General features: G+C 46.6%; 1 long non-coding RNA gene across 1 annotated transcript in view; it reads right to left on the minus strand.

Annotated features, from left to right (window-relative positions):
* LOC144691499 (uncharacterized) overlaps positions 1–20659 on the minus strand; it is an 87319-nt gene extending 66660 nt beyond the window's left edge. Inside the window, exon 1 of the long non-coding RNA XR_013579146.1 lies at positions 20635–20659. This is a non-coding gene — a long non-coding RNA (uncharacterized LOC144691499). The remainder of the gene's footprint in view (positions 1–20634) is intronic.
* Between the last annotated feature and the right edge of the window lie 168 nt (positions 20660–20827).

A 20827-nucleotide genomic window follows, 5' to 3' on the forward strand; every position in this document is an offset into this window, starting at 1 on the left:
AACCCTTCTGTTATCTCTTCAAAAAACTCTAGCGAGTCAGTTAAACGTATGATCCCTTAAGAAACCCATGCTGGTTTTCCTTAATTAACCCACATTTGTCCATGTGACTATTAACTTTGTCCTGAATTATTGTTTCTAGACGTTTCCTCGCCACCGAAGTTAAGCTGACCGGCCTATAGTTGCTGGGCTTACCTTTACACCCTTTTTTGAACAAGGGTCTAACGTTTGCAATTTTCCAGGCCTATGGCACCACCCCTGAGTCTAAGGAAGACTGAAAAATTATGTCCAGTGCCTTTGCAATTTTCACTGTCACTTTCCTTAGTATCCTTGGATGCATCTCATCTGGTCCCGGTGCCTTATCAATTTTAAGTACAGATAACCTATCCAATACCTCCTCCTTTTCAATTTTAAACTCATCTAGTATCTAAATTATCTTATCTTTTACCATGGCCTGGGTAGCACCTTTTTACTTTGTAAAGACAGATGCAAAGTATCCATTTAGTTCCTCAGCTATACCGTCTGCTTCCATGTGTAGGTCCCGTTTTGGTCCCTAGTTGGCCCTACTCCTCCTTTTACCACCCCTTTACTATTTATGTGCCAATAGAAGACTTTGGGATTCCCTTTTATGTTAACTGCCAGTCTCTTTTCGTACTCCCTCTTTGCTTCTCTTATTTGCTTCTTCACCTCTCTTCAATTGTATTTTCTGCCTGACACCTGTCATAAGTACACTTTTTCTTCTTTATCTTAATTTCTATCTTCTTTTCATTCAGGGAGCTCTGGATTTGTTTTCCCTACCTTTCTCTTTTGATGGAATAGACCTTGACTGTGCCCGAATCATCTTTTCTTTGACACCATTTTTCCTGCCAATCTTTGGCTCCAATTTATTCAGCCCAGATCCGCTCCTACCCCATTGAAGTTGGCTTTCCTCCAGTTAATTTTTCTTACTCTAGACTGTTCTTTGCCCTTTTCCAGCGTGAGCCTAAAACATATAATACAATGATCACGGTCCCCTAAATGTTCTCCTACTGACACTTGATCTACTTGGCCCACCTAATTTCCAAGAACCAGATCTTGTAGAGCTTCCTTCCACTGAACTAGAAACATACTGCTGAAGAAAATTTTCCTGAATCCACGCTAGGAACTCTTGCCCCTCTCTGCCCTTTGCACGACTACTATCCCAGTCTATATTTGGATAATTAAAGCCCCCCCCCCCCCCCATTATAACTACTCTCTAACTTTTGCACCTCTTCGTCATCTCTTTGCAAATTTGTTTCTCCACATCCTTCCCACTAGTTGGTGGTCTATGGACTACACTGAGCAATGTAATTGCACTTCTTTTGTTCCTTAGCTCTAGCCAAATATATTCTGTCCTTGACCCCCTCTGAAACATCCTCTTCCTCCAGCATTGCAATGCTCTCCGTAATTAATACTGCCACATCACCCCCATCTTTTCTTCCTTTCCTATCTTTCCTGAACACCTTGTATCCAGGGATATTTAAAACCCAGTCCTGCCCTTCACTGAGCCAAGTCTCTGTTATAGCCAAAACATCATATTTCCACGTGACATCTGTGCCTATAACTCACCAGTCTTGTTTATCACACTCCATGCATTCACAAACATGAGCTGTAACCCTGATTTAGACTCTATTACTTTCTCCTTTATGCTGCCCCATCTATTAACTAATTATTCCCTACTCTAATGCTATCTATCTCACCCAATATTCTGTGCACCTTGGTACTCCTCTCTAATACACACCCCTAAACTAAACTAACCCGCCGAGTTAGTTTAAAACTTCCCCAATAGCACTAGCAAAACAGCCTGCAAGGAACTCAGTCCTGGCTCTGTTCAGGTTCAACCCATACAGCTTGTACAGGTCCCATCACTCCACAGCCAGTGTCCCAAGAATCTAAAGCCCTCCCTCCTGCATCATCTTTCTAGCTACACATTCATCCATCTTCCCCTCCTATTTCTGTATGCACTTGGGTATGGCACTGGGAGTAATCTGGAGATTGCTACTTTTGAGGTCCTGCTTGCTAATTTTCTACCTAGCGCCCTAAATTCAGGCTGCAGGACCATATCCCTCCTATATGTGTAGTTGTTACCAATGTGGACCACAACTACTGGCTGTTCACCCTCTCCCCTCAGGGTGCTCTGCAGCTGCTCAGTGACATCTTTGACCCTGTCACCCAGGGAGGCAACATACCATCCTGGATTCACCTCTGCAGCCACAGAAACACCTATCTATTCCCCTAACTGTCGAATCACCTATCACTATTGTTCTTCCAGTCTTCTTTGCACCCTCCCCTGTACAGCTGAACCACACATGGTGCCATGGACTTGGCTCTAGCTGCACTCCCCAGATGAACCAGCACTCATCAGTATTCAGAACTGAATACTGGCTGGAGAGTGGGATGCTCTACCTGTCCGTTCCTTTTTGACTGTCTAGTGGTCATCCATCCCTTTTCTCCTTGCGTACTCTTAAGCTGTGGAGCGACCTCATCTATAAACATTCTATCCACATAACTGTCAACCTCACAGATGCAATGCAGTGACATCAGCTGCCGCTCAAGTTCCACAGCCCAGAGCTCAAGCTGCTGAACTGATGACACTTCCTGGACAAAGGTTATCCAGGACTCGGGAAATGTCCTGGTGTTCCCGCATAGCGCAGGATGTGCACACTTGAGGTTAGAGCAGCACTGCCATTTCTGTATTTATTAACTGATAACCTCGTTACTGGGAGTAAGCTTGTAATACTGGTAATAAACTTTACAAATATTAATAAAGCTTTAATAAAGCTTAATTACTTTCTGAAACTCAGTGACTGTTGTCAAGTAGGTAAATGCAGCAATCTGCACTGGCAATCTGCCTTACAGCTAGCAATGAGTTGAATGGCCAGGTAATCTATATAACTACATTGGGGGAAAAACCATGTTGGAGCAAACTGCATACGATGTGTGAAATTTAATCTGGCCCACAGGAGCGGTTGCAAGGCATGGAACCATGAGGGAAAGCAGGAGATGGAGTGCCCCTAGTCGTCCCAACTCCTTGCAATTCATTCAGCATCAGGGAAGGTTGAGGACAGCCTTTCCACCCAGAGGCCAATTGAGATTCTTAAGGACCACTTAAGAGCCTCTTCCCATGGCCGCTGGCAATGGGGGAACCTTCTGCAATATGAGGAAACCGCCCAGTAAAAGCTGGCAACTTCTCTGCAGGCTCAGATGGTGGGGGGGAGGGGGGTGGGGGGGAGGGGGGGGTCTTCCTGATCAGGCAACCTGTGGCCAACAGAGGGCCCCCCACCCCCTGACAGCAAAGAATGCCCCCCGCAGGAAATCCCCCTCCCCTTGCTGGGGCTGACCTGACTGGCCCTGGTGAGCCCAACCCCACTTACCTGTTTCCAAGGCAGTCTCCATGATGCTGCTCTGAGCCGGCTGCAGTACCAGCAGTTGCCACTGGGACTGAAGAGCTGCCAGCCCTCCGACTGGCTGGGAGCGCTTGGAGATGGCATCTCCATCCTTAATGTGATGGGAGCCTTGATGCCAGGCAGTTAATTGCCTGATGGCCACAGAAACAGATCGGGGCTCTTGGGAATGGCCACAGCAGGGTTTCTGGCCTGCTATCGGGCCTCAGCCACCCTCATTAAATTCAGCCAAGTCTACTCCTTCACTCAATTCAATGGATGCTTCTTGTTCCATTCTTTCTGATGTCATTCTAAAATAGTTTTACTTGTATTCTATATTTACTGGGTTTTCTTCATTACACAGAAACATATGACGAAGTGCACGTCATTTGTAAGATATAACCACAGAGCAATGTTCCAGACACAAACCTTGAGCATCAGAAGAAAGATCAAGCAAAGGACGGAAGACCAGGCATAATCTGAAACTCTGGATATTCAAACTCAACAAAAGTTAATACACAAACCAATGATTTCCCAAGACACATTAAAATTAGTTCAAACTTTATTAGTAGTATTAAAAAAACCACTATTAACTGGCTTCTTAAATTGGTGGTGCTTACATTTAGATATTTTTGTCATATAAAGGTTATGAGCCCACATTAAGAAGATTGGTGCGTCCATTTTAAAAGTACTGGTGATCTCACCTTAAGAAGATTGTTGAGAACATTTTACGGAAGATTGCTAAAACCACTCTTAAGAAGATTGGTGAGCCCACTTTGAGTGGATTAGTGTACCCACTTTAAGGAGGTTGGTAAGCCTATGTAAAGTCTGTGAATGCAATGGATTAATGAACAACAATGTACGTGTATGTGTGTGTACTCACGCACATGTGTGTGGACTTCAGGAAGTCCATCAGTTGACATATTGAATGATTCTCTGGAAGAAATACTACAAACTCAACTCTGGTTTGGTGGACTTGAATTACATTAGGCTCAAGAAGGAAGGCAGCAATTTTAACACTGAAGTTCCAACGGTGGATTGGAAACAACACCACTAATCTAATCCTTCTCTTGCTTTTGCCTGCTTAATTTATTAATGGTTAAATAAGAGTATCCTCTATCACTTGAAATATTTTGGCTTTAAATATTGGGTGTATTTAATATAACTGTTATTATTAAAATGTATTTAAATTCTCTTTGTGCAACTCCCTAATTAATTAGGTCTGTAAATAAAAACTGTCATTACTGCAATGAAGGCAAATGGATTGTCTTGGGGTGTGGGGGTAAAATATGCAAGTAAATCTTTGTCAACCAAACCTACACTTGCAGCTCAGAAAATACGGATTTCCTAACTCCCATTTAGTTAATCACAATTCTCAGCTGCTGTTGAATGGAGCTGCACTGAATTTATCTTAGATAAATATTTTATTTCTCAATTTTATCTCCTTCTCATTGAAGGCAAATAGCTCCTCCTGGTCCACTGTTTCCACTGGTCTCCAGTACTGTACCCATGTGGCTATTCATTATCTACGAGTTGGTTGAACATGGGTGAATCCTCACCAGATGTCTACACAAGAGAATTTCCTTCAAGGTTACTGGATAATGTTCAGGAACTCTGACTAATTTTTTCTTTCCTTTTACTGCTGATGAATAGAATAGGATTCTATTCTGGGCATTCGGTGTCAGCATCCAGCACTTCCAGGTCAAGCCCATCGTAATGAGATACAGAGTAAGACCTGCTTTTCTCCACCCAAAGCAATGTTTCTCAGCTCCAATTTTAGAAAACAGCCTCTCTCCCATCGTTGTGATATTTTTCCATTTCCCATGCAACCAATTCTCATTTAATGAAATTGACTATTTAAACCTGAGGCAAAGTATATATTCAGTATCCCTGTCATTTCATATCATTTTGTTTGAGTTTATTGCCCTGATCCCCATTTTAATTCTTCTATCGTTAATTAGGCCAGTTACAGAAGGAGGCCATTTGGCCCAGCATGTCTGATCGAGCAATTCAGCTATTCCCACTCGCTGCCCTTTCTCTGTAACCTGCAATCTTTTTACCTTCATGTAACTTAACCAATTCAATTTTCAAAGTCTCTATTGAATTTGCCTCCACCGGTCTTTCAGGTAGTGCATTTTTGGATCATTAACCACATGCAGCATTAAAAAAGATTTCCTCATGCAGCCTTTAGTACTTTTATCACCTTTAGTCAGTGTCCTCTGGTCTTTGACCATTCCATCAAAGCAACAGTTTTTCTCCATCTACACTATTTAGAACCCTCATAATTGTGAACATCTCTGTCAGATTTCCTCTCAACTTTCTTTACTCTAAGGGGAACAACCCCAGCTTATAAAAACATATGACTTAGGAGCAGGAGTAGGTCATTTGGCCCCTCGAGCCTGCTCCGCCATTCAATAAGATCATGGCTGATCTGATTGTGGTCTCAATTCCACTTTCCTGTCTACCCTTTATACGCTTTGGCTTCCTTGTCAATCAAGAATCTATCTAACTCAGCCTTAAAAATATTTAATGACCCTGCCTCCACCGCTCTCTGGGGAAGAGAGTTCCACAACCCTCTGAGAGAAAAAAGTTCTCCTCATCTCTGTCTTAAATAAGAGACCCCTTCCTTTTAAACTTTATTCCCTAGTTCTAGTCTCTCCCACAAGGGGAACATCCTCTCAGCATCTACCCTGTCAAATCCCCTCAGGATCAATAAGAATGCTGTCATTCTTCTAAACTCCAATGGATATGGCCCAACCTGTCCAACCTTTGCCCATAGGATAACCCTCTCATTCCAGGTAATCAGTAATCTAAATTATAGTTTGAGGAATACTTACCAGAGAGATCCCACTTGCACCAAATTCTCCATTTTTGGCGATAAGCTATCAACGTGGAAGTGGTGGCATAATGGTATTGTCACTGGACAAGTATTTTAGAGACCCAGGGTAACACTCTGGGGACCATGGCAGATGGTGAAATTTGAATTCAATAAAAATCTGAAACCATTGCCGATTGTCATAAAAACCCATCTGGTTCACTAATGTCCTTTAGGGAAGGAAATCTGCTGTCCTCACCTGGTCTGGCCTACATGTGACTCCAGACCCACAACAAGGTGGTTGACTCTTAAGTGCCTTCTGAACAAGGGCAATTAGGGATGGGCAATAAATGCTGGTCTAGCCAGTGAAGCCTGCATCCCATGAAAAAATGTTTTAAAAACTAATATTCATTATAAACCCAACGACTCCCCCAGCTACCTCGACTACACTTTCTCATACACTACACCCTGGGAGGACTCCATTCCAGTCTCTGTCACAGCTGGTCTGATGATGTAACCTTCCACACCAGAATTTCTGAGATGTCTCCTCTTTCCCTCAATCGAGGATTCTCTCCCACTGTGGTTGTCAGGGCCCTTGACTTCTTCCAGTTTCCTCTTCCCAGCTTCTCAAATCTATATCCACATAACAGAAGTCCCATATTCCTGGAACCATTCTAGTAATTTTTTTCTGCATTCTATCTAAGGCCTTCACATATTTCCTAGGCCTAAATTTTCCATTAGGCGGGCAGGCGGAGCTGAAGCTGACGTGGGCTGTGCCACCATTTTACGTGGGCAGGCCAATTATGGCGTTTCGCACTCCCGTGGAGAGCAGGAGTCTTAAATTTGCAGCAGCCACGTACAGACCGCCGGGACCAATGGCGACCCGGCAGTCTGTATACAAAAAAGGCCAGGCAGCCTCCTTTAGGCCAGCTGCAGGTGGCACCGCAGGGGGTCTGCTCAGCAGGCCAATGTAGAGGGAAGACCATGGAGGAGGGCAGTCTGCAGGGTGTGGGCCAGGAGCAGGGTAGGCCAGCGGGGGGGCCAATGTGCCCCTCGCTTTTCCTATGACTGCCTTACTGCCCTTGTGGAGGAGGTGGCAGCACGGTGGGGGGTGCTGTTACCCCAGGACGGGAGGAGGAGGGCCTCCCACATGACAAAGCGTGCTTGGGAGGAGGTGGTGAGCTCCCAGGATGTGGTGCGGCGAACCTGGATCCAGTTTCGTAAGTGCTTCAATGATTTGTTGGGCTCTGGAAGGGTGAGTATCATGTTGGCCTTGGGCATTTAACCCAGCAGGTAGCCTTAGCCTTTGAGGGTACCCCCCCTCCATGTCTTAGTGTCATGACTGCATTGACTCATGTTGGGCATTTGTCGCACGCTGGGTGGTCAAGCAGATAGTGACCATGCTTACATCAGCCTTAGTGGTTAATGAGAAGATGGGTTCTCCCTGCATCATGTGTTGGTCTTAGTCGCACATGAGTAGTCTGGGAGCAATCTGCAGGACATGCAGCTAGGCGCATACTCATAACTCCAACACATGTCCTATTCACGGTGATGAGATGGTGGAAGGAGAGCCTCAAGGTGTCATGGCCAAGAGTCATCTGATGCCCTCAGCGCCACAACTAGTTGCGCCTCCTTGCCATGGGAGCTAAGACCGTATGTTTCTGAAAGTGATGGACGCAGAATGTGTCCAAGGTGGTTTATGGGGATGGTTGGGAGCAGCTGTACTCTATATTTGTGACCCATCGCCAGTAGCGTGGACAGGAGGCACTGGAGGCCTCAGATGGGCCATTGTGGTTGGGGTGCGGCATGCGCGTGCAGAGTGCATGAGCGATCAGCCCCAATAAATGGTCTTCTCTGTTTTGCAGGAGAAAAATGTGCATAATGTGCATGAGCTTTCGTGCACTGGAGGCGGCCAGGCCCAGCTCATCACATTGATCCATTTTGAACAGGAGGCCCAGGAGCTAGAAACGCGCCATGCGCCCAGGTCCACAGGTGTCGGTGAGGCTGGGGTGGAGCGGCCAGGTATTTGAGGACCCACAGTCCCATCCACTCTGTCTTCCCACCATCCAAAGCACTGATGATTGTTGGAATCATTAATGCAGCAACACTGCTCATTCATAGACTGATAGAGTCAGACATGTGGGTCATAGACAAAGATCCCTCAGCCCTTTGAAGATGCGCATGTCCAGCACCTTCCAAAGTTGCCTTATCCCATTTCTGACCACTATCCCCATGGCCTTGTATGCCATGGAATTGCTACTGCACATCCAAATATTTATTACATCTTAGGAGGGTTTGTGCCTCCACCACCTTTTCAGCCAGTGCGTCCCACATTACTCTGTCCAAAAGTTCCTCATCACCTTACCTGTCAACCTCATGCCCCTTACCTTAAATAAATTCCACCAGGTTAGTCATCCCTCCGCCAAAGGGAAATGTTGCTTTCTGTCCACCCGATGCCCCTTATAATGATATGAAGCTCAATAATGTCACCTGTTAATCTCCTGTCCTCCATGGCAAATTTCACCAGCGTATGCTATGTTTCCTCATAACTCCAACTCTCCAGACCAGCATGCATCCTGGTCAGGAACCTCTGCACTCTTTCCACTCCAATCACATCCCTCCCATGAAGTGCTGATCACAACTGAACGCAGAAGTGTAACTGTGGCCTCGACAGCGTTTTCTGCACTTGCAACATGACCTCCCTATTCCTACATTCTATTCCTTGGCTAATAAAGGCAAGTATGGCTTTTACCTTCTTAAATGCCTTATGTTCCTGTCCCGCTACCTTAATGGGCCTGTCGACATGCCCAGCAAGGTCCCTCTAATCGTCCTTACTTTCCACGGTCCTACCACTCCTCGTGTATTCCCGTACCTTGTTTGTCCTGCCCAAGTGCATCATCTCACACTTATCCACATAACATTCCATTTGGCATTCCTTAGCCAATCTGACCAGCCCGTCTGTATCTGCCTGTAATGTTTGGGCCTCCTCCTGACTATTTGCCATCCCACTAATGTTCATCTCCTTAGGTTCTGGAAGGTTGAGCGCATAATGAGCCTGGGGGAAAAAGGGATGACGTGTGTCACTGTGTGCACGCTAACTGATCCACTGTCCTTGTTGTTCATTTCAGCATCATCAGAGCATAGCCACCAGGAGGAAGTGCTGATGCCCCCTCTCACGCCTGAGGGGCCTGAACTGTCACCTGCATCACACCATTTCAGCGAGGCAGGCACCAGCGCAGAGACTGGCACATCGGTGGGAATTGTTACATCGGCTAGTGTCCCAGGGCACAGTGGACACTTCACAATCGCTGGAGGAGATGGCAGAGACAGAGTGCTGATGGCGCCAGCAGTCAGAGGACTGCAGGGGACCAGGCACATGCTGAGTCGGGCCTTGATGATGTGCCTCTGGAGTCGTTCGCCATGCAGCAGCTGCAGGAAATGCAGCCGGAGCATCTGGGAGTGTTGCATGAGACTATGCTTTGCTTGGTGTCCATGGTGGAGGAATCCACGTGGAGCGTCAGTGATGCCATGAGCCTCATGTCAGAGCGTCAGGCTTCCTCCATGGAGAGAGAGGCAACTCTCCTGGAGAAGGGCTTCCATCAGAACAACCAGCTTCTCCCGGGGATACGTTCGGACCTGCAAGCCCTCACAGCACCCGTGGCCACAGCTGGTCATTGGCAATGTGGGAGATGGTCTGAGCACGAAGTGTCTCAGCTTGGTGCCCATCCATCTACAGTGAGCAGGGAGGTCCGAAGTGACCTCACGTTGGCGCAGCAGCGGTCTGTCATCTCTGCGGGCTCCTCTCAGGGCACTGTGGATGAGGGCAGCAGCTCCTCTGCCCCTCTGCCAGTGACCGTTGCATCCGTTGAGGCTGTGATGACTGGGGAGATGCCAGCTGTGGAACTAGCCACTCCCTCCCAGGCGGGGCCAGCACAGGCTCCACGGGCCAGAGGACGTCCGCCAAGGTCAACGAGGCCAACAGGACAGCAGAGTCAGCAGGCTGTCTCACAAGCCACTCCGAGCAATGGGGCGGCACCAAGACGTAGCACTCATAAACATAAGCATAAAGCACCTTAGGCACACCACTGGTGCTTTTGTGTTGGCCCGAGATTAGGGAATTTTTATTTTTGGACGTAACTGTAGGAATTAATTTTGTTGGACCATATGATGGATCAAAATAAAATCCACATTTGTTACCATGGCTGAGGATGGCTCCTTTGTGCTGCATTTGTATGTTTTCCAGACATATCGTGAGTGTTTGAGTGGACTGAGGTTTATGTACAAAGCCCTTAGTTTCAGCTGATTAAGTGGCAGATGTAGCACTTAAGTGCCGCGTATGGATGTGCCAGGCAAGGCTGGTCCTCCAGATCCATTTGTGTGGAGCTAGCTGAAGGTTCATTGGATTAAAGTCTCCCGGGTGTCCCTGCCTCCTTGGTGTAGTTCCGGGCCCCTCATCATTGCCCTGTGCTTCCTCATCCTCCGAACCACTGCTGGAGTCATCGTGTGCAGCTGCATCCACTGCATCAAGGTCTTCGTCATCCACTGCATCCCCCCTTTCCAGCACAAGATTGTGCAGAGCACAGCATGCTACCACAATCACAGATATACAACTTGGGGGGTACTGGAGTGCGCCCCCTGAGCGGTCCAGGTATCGGGAGCACATCTTGAGAAGACCCATGGCTCTCTCCTCCACAGCCCTTGTGGAGGCATGGCTCCTATTGTACCGCCGCTCAGCTTCTGTTCTTGGATGGTGGAGAGGCGTCATGAACCACCTTCTGAGGGGATAACCCCTGCAGCAGCCAGACATCAAGCCGAGCCGAAGCACTGAAGAGCCCCAGCACCTGGGAGTGTCTGAGGATGTAGGCGTCATGGGAGCTGCCTGGGAACCTTGCACAGACTTGTAGAATCAGCATCCTGTGATCACACACTATCTGCACGTTCATGGAGTGGAAGCCCTTCCTGTTGACAAAGGCACCGGGCTCACCTGCTGGCACCTTGATGGCCACATGTGCCCAGTCAATTGCACCCTGGACATGGGGGAAGCCAGCAATGGCCGCAAAACCTCTGGCTCACTGTGCCTGGCTTGCCTGGTCCCAGTGGAAGTGGATGAAGGTCAATGCCCATCTGAACAGATCTTCTCTGACCTGCTTGACCCAAGTGTGGACAGCTGATTGGGAGACACTGCAAAGATCACCCACTGACCCCCTGGAAGGAGCCAGAGGCATAGAAGTGGAGGGCAGCTGTGTATTTCAGAGCTGCTGGCATGGGGTGTCCACCCACACAGTTAGGGGAGATCTCAGGGCCAATCATCTGATGGATGTAGTGTACTCTCTCCTTTGACAGACGGAGCCTCCTTCGGCACTGCACTTCAGTCATATTAAGGTAACTGCTTCTCCACCTGTATACCCTGGCAGAAGGATAGTGGCGTCTTCTGCGGCCCCTTCCACCTTGGACTACCTCTTGGCCCTGCACCCCTTGTGCCTGTGCCTGTCCTCCCAAAGGTGGCTCCCCTGGAGGCTGATTGTCCACTCCTGGCCTCCTCCTTATTCTAGCCCTCCCTTCCTCCTCAGAGGAGCTGCCTCCAGTGGAGATGTCAGATCCCATACCCAGGCTAAAGGCTCCGGAAAGCTGCAGGCCCGATACAGATTACTGACTGAAGAGTGCTGAGCTGAAGCTTCAAAGTACACAGAAAGCTGCTGGAATTTGTTCTGAACTGCTACAGATCACACAGGCAAATTTAAAACACTTCCTGCAATAAATACTTCACATAACACATTGACAACCCCACTGAGCCCACATATCCTGCCCGTGGATGAGTTATGTTAAAAAGTTGCTTACCCTCCTGCCCATTGTGCCCATGCGCCGAGCCGAAGATCGCACGGGCGCCTGAAAATCGGCATTGATTGCCGAGTTAAGGGCCTTAACTAACCCGTTAATTAATGGTGGGCACACATTGCACTTCATTGCGCACCCGCCCAGCGAAATATTGCGATGGCGCACGGTGACGTCAGGGCACTCGCCCGATGTCACCGTGTGTCATTTTACACACTGATGTGCGGGGTCCGCCACCTCACGTCACCCTGAAAATTCTGCCCTAGAAAGTGTGAAGCCTAGAATTGGCACAATACTCCAATTGTGGCTGAACCAGTGTTTTATAAAGGTTCATAATAACTTCCTTGCTTTTGTCCTCTATGGACCATTAGAAGTGGGTACAGGTGCAAGCTAGTCGCAAAAGTCCAAGAAAGCAATGTCGGCTTGTGACCTTGATGTGGCCCTACCCTCTTCTGACTTTTTACAGGTCAGCATTTAAGGCAAGCAGGGAACCCCCTTGAATCTGGCAAGCAGGAAATTAAGAGCTTGATACTATTTATATTATTATATATTTATTTGTTCACTGGATGAGGGTGTTGCTGGCTGGGTCAGCATTTATTGCCCATGCCTAATTTCCCTCGAGAAGCTGGTGGTGAGCTGCCTTCTTGAACCGCTGCAGTCCCTGTGGTGTAGGTACACCCACAGTGCTGTTAGGGAGAGAGTTCCAGGATTTTGACGCAGCGACAATGAACGAATGGTGATATATTTCCAAGCCAGGGTGGTGTGAGGCTTGTAGGGGGACTTGCAGGTGGTAGTATTTCCATGTGTCTGCTGGTCTTATCCTTCTAGATGGTAGTGGCCATGGGTTTGGAAGGTGCTGTCAAAGGAGCCTTGGTGAATTCCTGCAGTGCATCTTGTAGATGGTACACACTGCAGCTACTGTGCATTGGTGGTGGAGGGAGTGAATGTTTGTGGAAGGGGTGCTAAACAAGTGGGCTGCTTTGTCCTGGATGGTGTCAAACTTCTTGTATGTTGTTGGAGCTGCACTCATCCAGGCAATTGGGGAGTAATCCATCACACTCCTGAGTTGTGCCTTGTAGATGGTGGGCAGGCTTTGGGGAATCAGGGGGTGAGTTACTCACCACAGAATTCCTAGCCTTTGATCTGCTCTTGTAGTCACAGTAGTTATATAGCTGGTCCAGTTCAGTTTCTAGTCAATGGTAATCTCCAGGGTGTGATAGGACCCAAAAGATGGTGAACTATGCCTGGGCAGGGCGAAGCCAGAGGAAACTCTGGTGGAGGTCCACAGCCTCCTGACATGCAAATTATTACATATGATTTTAACATGCTCATAGTTACTTAGCTGACAGCTTGTGAAGCCAATTATGAGGGCCTTAGTGCTGAATCCTAGATTTCCCTGTCGTGGAACCTGTTCCCTGACTTGTCAATAACTTACCAAGGTCACTGCAGCAAGTGCACAGTGGAAGAACTTCTTCAGTGAAACTGATAATCTGGAAAGGTTTTGATCTGTTACACTGAAGAGTTCCAGCCATGGCCATTTAGAGACTGTTGCTCAACGCACTTCTTCTCTCAGGGAGTGCTATCGCTGCTTGACAGGTGATTGCCAACTTCTTGGAAAGCACTTTACCTGACGAGCACTTCACTCCTTCCACTGCATTTCCCTGCTGCCAGTCTTCACCACAGCATTGGGAGCAGTTTGTGCAACTCCACCTGCCACCTCTGCTGAGGGGCAAGAGGAGAAGCCCACACCATCCACACCAGCAGCAGAAGCAGGAACACCACCAACAATAGCACCTTCTCCACCTGCCTTCTCTGCCCCTCCATAGGGCAGATGGCATGGACACAGATCCAGCTGGAAGGGGGCAAAACTCCCCAACACAGGCTCTGTAGGAAAAGATCAACTCTGTCAATGAGTGGAATTTTTAATGTTGACAACGTGGGTCTCACATGCTGACTGAAGAACTGTCAGGAGCCCTGCGCCACCTCTGCTGGAGAAGGTCAGGCAGAATTAAGTGCCCATCAGGCACTTAACTGGCCAGCATCAGTGAGCGACGGCAAAATGGGAGTTGCTAGCTGAGTGGCTCAGAAGAAAAGGCAGCGCCTTCCAATGGCCCTCCACAAGGGCTTCAGTGTCCAAGCAGGAAGGCTGTCCATAAGCCTCCCTTCCATGGACTTAACCAGGTAGAGGCATGAAGGCAGCTTGCCCGAACCCAACCAATTAAATCCACCCCCCCCCCCACCACTTCCAAACTCGCCACCAGGGGGGGCATTAAATTCTGCCCAATACATCCAGTGCCTCAGGAGGCTCAGGCTCCCAGGGCAGGTCACTGTTGACATCTGCAGCCTCCTGGAACAAGACTTGTTTCCCATTGGAGCAGGAAAACACACATTGCCAGCAGCCATCAAGGGGGCTATCACTGGAGGGCCCCTGCCACCACCCCCCTCCCCCCATCCCACATCCTCCAGGACTCTACCTCTCATCATGTTGTGTGCTTTCTTCTCCTAATCGGAGAGAAACCAGAGAGGTGTAAGTGCTCATAAAGGCTTATGTTGAGAGGAGGGAAGGAAGCATTTGTAGAGGTTGAATGGGTGGCAGGGTGTAAGAGGACAATAGGAAAAGGGTGTGTATGAGTGTTGGCTCTTCAGATGGGGGTGTGAAGTGCTACAAGGTGTGTTTTGAGGAGTGCTTTTATGGAGAATGCGGGACAAGTCAGAGTCTGGGACTTGGCACCTGAAAGTGTTATGCCACTCACCTGTCACACCCTCCTGAGGTCTTGGATCCTCTTGGTGCACTGTCCCAAGGTTGGAGGGACCATACTCCTGCTGCTGATTTCCTCAAAGCAGGACCAAGTAAGAGTTAGAGACCTGGCGGGGTGGGAAGGTGGGGAGCAGTCTCTTCAGGTCTCCTCAATTTTGTGGTTGCTGCAGCCTCAAAAATCCAAGTGCTGGTGAACCTTTGTAACCCATGTCATGATCCCTTTAATTAGAAATGCTTCCTTTGGAATAGAATGGATGCGTCATCCTGCCCTCCCTCCCTCCCTGATTGGTCAGGAAGTCCAGAGGCAGGGTGCTAATTGGTTTGCTCTGGTAAAGAGCAATAGCTGGGCAATCTAATCAGACAGTCGAAACTGAAAATGATCCTGCCGTTCTGGCAGGGACTAAGGTGATAAGATTCCACTCCATGTCTCTATTTATAAAGCCCAGGATAACGAATGCTGTTTTTTAATTGCTTTCTCAATCTGCCCTATCACCCTCAATGATTTGTGCACATATACCTACTGGTTTCCAGTTTCCTACATCCCTGCCCCCTTTAGGATTATGTACCTTTGAAATAGTTCATTATTTCTTTTCATGTTCTGAAATTTTCATTTCATATTTCTTCTTTGCCTTACTAATTGTGTTATCTCCCCTTTCCTTCACTCATTATGATTCTTTGTTCATCTCTTCTTTATCATTTATATACTTTGCATGTGCCTTTTACACCCTCATCATATGGTCAAAAGTGAGGATGTTTGCTCATGGTTGCACAGTGTTCAATTCTATCTGCAAATCCTCAGATAATGAAGCAGTCTGTGCCCACATGCAACAAGATCTGCACAATATTCAGGCTTGGGCAGTTACATCACCAGTCACATTCATGCTACACAAGTGCTAGGCAATGACCATCTCCAACAAGAGAAAGTCAAACCACCTGCCCTTGACAATTACCATCATCAAATCCCCCTGCCATCAGTATCCTGGGGATTGGTGTGGGGGGGTCACCATTGACCAAATAAATACTATGGCTACTATGGCTATGAGCAGATCAGAGGCTGGGAGTGATTGACCTTCTGATTCCCCAAAGCCTTTCCACCATCTCAAGGACAATTAGGGGTGGGTAATAAATGCTGGCCTAGCCAATGATGCCCATATCCCATGAAGGATTAAAAAATATCTACAAGGCACAAGTCAATGGGGTTAGTTTTAGAGTCACTGCTTCTCTAGATACGCATTAATGACCAGACTTTGATGTACAGGGCATAATTTCAAAATTTTCAAATGATGCAAAATTTGGAAGTGCTGTCAACTGTGAGGTGGGTAGTGATAAGTTTCAAGAGGACTTAGACAGGCTGGTGGAATGGGTGGACAAGTGGCAGATTAAACTTAATGCAGGGAAGTGTGAAGTGATTCATTTTGGACAGAAGGTGGAGGAGAGGCAATATAAAATTAAGGCTCCAATTCCAAAGGTGGAGCAGGAGCAGAGAGAGCTGGTGGTATATGTGCATAGATCATTGAAGGTGGTAGGGCAAGTTGAGAAAGTGGGTAAAAGGATACGGGATGTGGGGCTTTATAAATAGGGGCATAAAGTACAGAAGCAAAAAAATAATAATGAAACTGTAAAACACTGGTTTGGCCTCAAGTGGAGTATTGTGTCCAATTCTGGGTAACATATTTTAGGAAGGATGTGAAGGTTTTAGAGACAGTGCAGAAAATATTCATGAGAATGGTTCCAGGGATGAAGAACTTCAGCTATGTGGATGGATTGGAGGCTGTTCTCCTTGGAGAAGATTAGGATGAGCTTTGATAGAGGTTTTCAAACTCATGATGAGTCTGGACAGAGTGGAAAGAGAGAAACTGTTCCAGTTGGAAAAAGAGTCGAGAACCAGACAATTACAATTTATTGTGATTGGCAAAAGAAGCAACGGTGATATGAGGAAATTTTTTTTTTACACAGGATATTGTTGGGATCTGGAATGGTCTCCTTGGGAGTGTAGGGGAGGTAGATTCAATCATGGTTTTCAAAAGAAAATTGGATAATTATCTGAAGTGAACTTTACAGGGCTACAGGGAAAAGGAGGAGAAGTGGAACTGGGTGAGATGTTCTTCCAGAGAGATAGCACGGACTTGACAGGCTAAATGGCCTCCTTCTGTGCTATAATGATTCTATAAATCAGGAGTATGATGGAATACTCTCCATTGGCCTGGATAAGTGGCAATCCATCAACACACAAGAAGCTTGACACCAGACAAGACAAAGCAGGCTATTTGATTGGCACCCCACCCACTCCTCCCACCACCATGGCTCAGTATCAACAGTGTACACCATCTACAAGATGCCATGCAGCAACATGCCAAGCTTCCTTTAACAGCACCTTCTAAACCGGTGACCTCTACCATCTTGAAGAACAAGGGCAGCAAGTGCAGGGGACCACCACTAGCTGCAAATTCCCATGCAGGTCACACAGCAACATTCTACCTTTTCTTTTTATTTGTTCATGGGGTGTGGGCATTGCTGGCTATGCCAGCATTTATTGCCCATCTCTAATTGTCCTTGTCAGAGGGCAGTTAAGAGTCAACCACATTGCTGTGGGTCTGGAGTCACATGTCGGTCATACCAGGTAAGGACAGCAGATTTCCTTCCCTAAAGGACATTAGTGAACCAGATGGGTTTTTACAACAATCGACAATGGTTTCATAGACATCATCAGACTTTTAATTCCAGATTTTTTTTACTGAATTCAAATTTCACCATTCAAATCTGGATCCCCAGCACATTACCCTGGGTCTCTGGAATACCAGTCAGTGACAATACCATTATGCCACCGCCTCCCCCAAATGGAATTATGTTGCCATTCCTTTATCATCACTCGATCAAAATCCTTGAACTCCCTTTCTAACAGCAGTGGGTGTACCTACCCTCATGGACTCAGCGATCCAAAAAGACATCTTACTACCATCAGCTCAAGGACAATTAGGAATAGGTAGTAAATTTTGGCCTTGCCAGCAACATTCACATCCCGTGAATGAAAAACAATGTTAGATTCAATGTTATTCTCATTTCTATTTTTCTATGGTATCTCATCTTGTTTGTATATCTTGTGGAAAAGTATTTATTTTTAACTCTATTGATCTGTGCTTTGTATGTTATCCACTGGTGTCCTATGTATATTTCTCCATTTTACCTTCTTTCCATCTCCCCTTGACATTCAATGGCATTACCATCGCCAAATCTCCCACTATCAACATCCTGGGGGTTACCATCGACCAGAAACTGAATAGGACTAGCCATACTGTAGCTACAAGAGCAGGTCAGAGACGAGGAATCCTATGGCTAGGAATCCTATGGCGAGTAATTCAATTCCTGACTCCCCAAAGCCTGTCCACCATATACAAGGCACAAGTCAGGAATGTGATGGAATATTCTCCATTTGCCTGGATGGGTGCAGCTCCAACAACACTCAAGAAGCTCAACACCATTCAGGACAAAGCAGCCCACTTGATTGACACCCCAACCACTACCTTCAACATTCACTCCCCCCACCACAGATGGACAGTGGCAGCAGCGTGTACCAAGATGCACTGCAGCAACTCACCAAACCTCCTTTGACAGCGCCTTCCTAACCTGCAACCTCCACCACCTAGAAGGACAAGGGCAGTAGGTGCATGGGAACACTACCACCTGCAAGTTCCTCTCCAAGACACACACCATCCTGACTTGGAACTATATTGCTGTTCCTTCACGGATGCGGGATGGGTGTACCTGCACGACATGGACTGCAGCAGTTCAAGGAGGCGGCTCACCATCACCTTCTCATGGGCAATGAAGGATTGGCAATAAATGCTGGCCTAGCCAGTGACGCCCACATCCTATGAAAGAATTTTTAAAAACATTCCATTCTTATTTTCACATCATTGGTGTTTTTCCAATTTAATACTTTGTCCTTTGTTCTTTGTACTATCTGTATCTTTCCCAATCACAATCTTAACATTTATTTATTTGTGGTCAGTGTTCCTTAGACATTATCCCATGCTTACTTCTCTTGTCTACACTGGTTCATTTCCCAGTGCTGCATCTAGCTGTGTTTCCTCCCTAAGTGGGCTTCTTAAATATTGGGTCAGAAGGGACTCCACAATCACTGTAAAAACTCAATTGCCTTTCCACCTTTCACTCCTCCTCCATGCCAGTTTGTTTGGGAATAGCTGAAATCACCAATGTGATTCTATGCTTTTTTACAAGTTTCATGGATTTGCCTACATATTTTTCCCTCCAATTCCTTTCCATTATTTGATAGGCTGCAGTTCATCCCTAAAAGTGTGACTGATCCCTTACTATACTTTATCTCAATATATATTGATTTTATTTCTATCCCTTTGTTAATTAAGAGCTGCTTTCTTGCTACTGCCATTGTGTATTTCTGATTAACACAGCTATTCCGCCATCCTTTATCCTTCCCTATTATTTCAAAATACATTATAGCCTGCAATATTTCATGATCAATACCATCCTGTCTGTAGAGTGTTATCATTAGCCCTTTTTGCATCCATTTCCTCACTCCTAGTTATTGCCTCTAACTAACCAGATGTTCAAATTGTGACAGGCTGCTTTAGCTCTCCTCCTCCAGATATTCACAAGTAGTAGCTGACCTCATTATTTTCACAAATCCTTCCCCAAATAATGTTGGAAACCCATTCATCAGTTCAAACTGTGTCAAATCGGCAAAAGAATTAAATCTCCAGGTATTTCCAAAGTCAATTATTAAGCCAGAACTACAAGTGACAACACAATGAGCTCTCAGTAGCTGACTCACTTTTAAATGTCCCTTACAGAAGCCTCATTGTACAGTAATTTGATCTTTGAGATTGGCCCTCCTAAAATTAGCTTATCCTTTCATTTAAAAAGTCCCTCTCCAGCTTTACATTTACCAAAAAAAAACAATCACCTAATGGCCTCATAAACAGAGGCAGCAATGAACTTGGAAAGTGTGAACAGCCATGCATATTTAAAGTGCCCTGATGTGAACAGATTTAGGGAAACAGATCATTCCACTAGCAAACAGTTAGTAGAATCCTAGCAACTGTTATCCCTGAAACAGCTCCTCTCCCTCGTGACTATAGAAACTCAAGCCTTTGCCCCTCCCCTTCCCCACCCCCAACCATTCTTTTCTGTCGGGTAACTAGAACCAGAGGCTCAAGAAATTCCAACATGTCAGCCAATCCACCTTAACCCTTCCATCTCTTTCTGACTCCGTCTCCTCCTCGAACTGCTTCTGGCTGGAGGTCTGCCAGGTTTTCATCATCCTCTTTGGTCTTCTCCTTTTTGGCCCTGAAAGATCTCTTCTAAGTAAGGGCCTTAGCATCACCTTCTATGACCCACCTCAATGAATTGCAAGCTGGGCATGATGCCAAGCTCTTTTCATTTCTTTGCTTTCTTTCTTGGCCAGAAGATTGCCTCCCATGACTAGAACCCCCTTCTCCTGCTTTGCATCAGCTTGATTCTGCTGGAAAGATATTAGAGGAGATGGGAAAAGAGACTGTTTAACTGGGTGGGGCAGTTGACGGCAGGTCAGGGGGAGACCAGAGGGTAGAGGGCGAGGAGGTATTGTCTGATTATAGAGGGTTGGGAGGTGTGGGGAGGTGGCAGGCACGCTGGGTCCAGGAAGTAAATGGAAAGGTACATACTATCTAGATCTGACAGCCCTTACCTGGGCTAACATGCCATGTTTCTCGTGGCTCAGGAAACCTAGCAGTTAAAAACCCATGATTAAAAACAAAATATTGAATGACAATGAGGCTTGTACTCTCATTACAATATTTAAAGTTTCAACGTACCTCCTGGGAGTTCCAGGGTTTGCTCCTCACAGGGGATGAGTGACCAGATGTTAGCGTATGGAACAGAGTGGATGACATCACCTGTAGCTGTTCCCTGATATTGGTTATGGAGCCATTTCCTTCTTCAAGAAAACGTAGACAGCCTGAATGCCCTCTGTTTGCTAAGATATGGCAGTTAAGCCAGATATCAGTA

The sequence above is a fragment of the Cetorhinus maximus genome, chromosome 1, assembly GCF_964194155.1.
Source record: "Cetorhinus maximus chromosome 1, sCetMax3.hap1.1, whole genome shotgun sequence".
In the NCBI taxonomy this organism is placed as follows: Eukaryota; Metazoa; Chordata; class Chondrichthyes; order Lamniformes; family Cetorhinidae; genus Cetorhinus; species Cetorhinus maximus.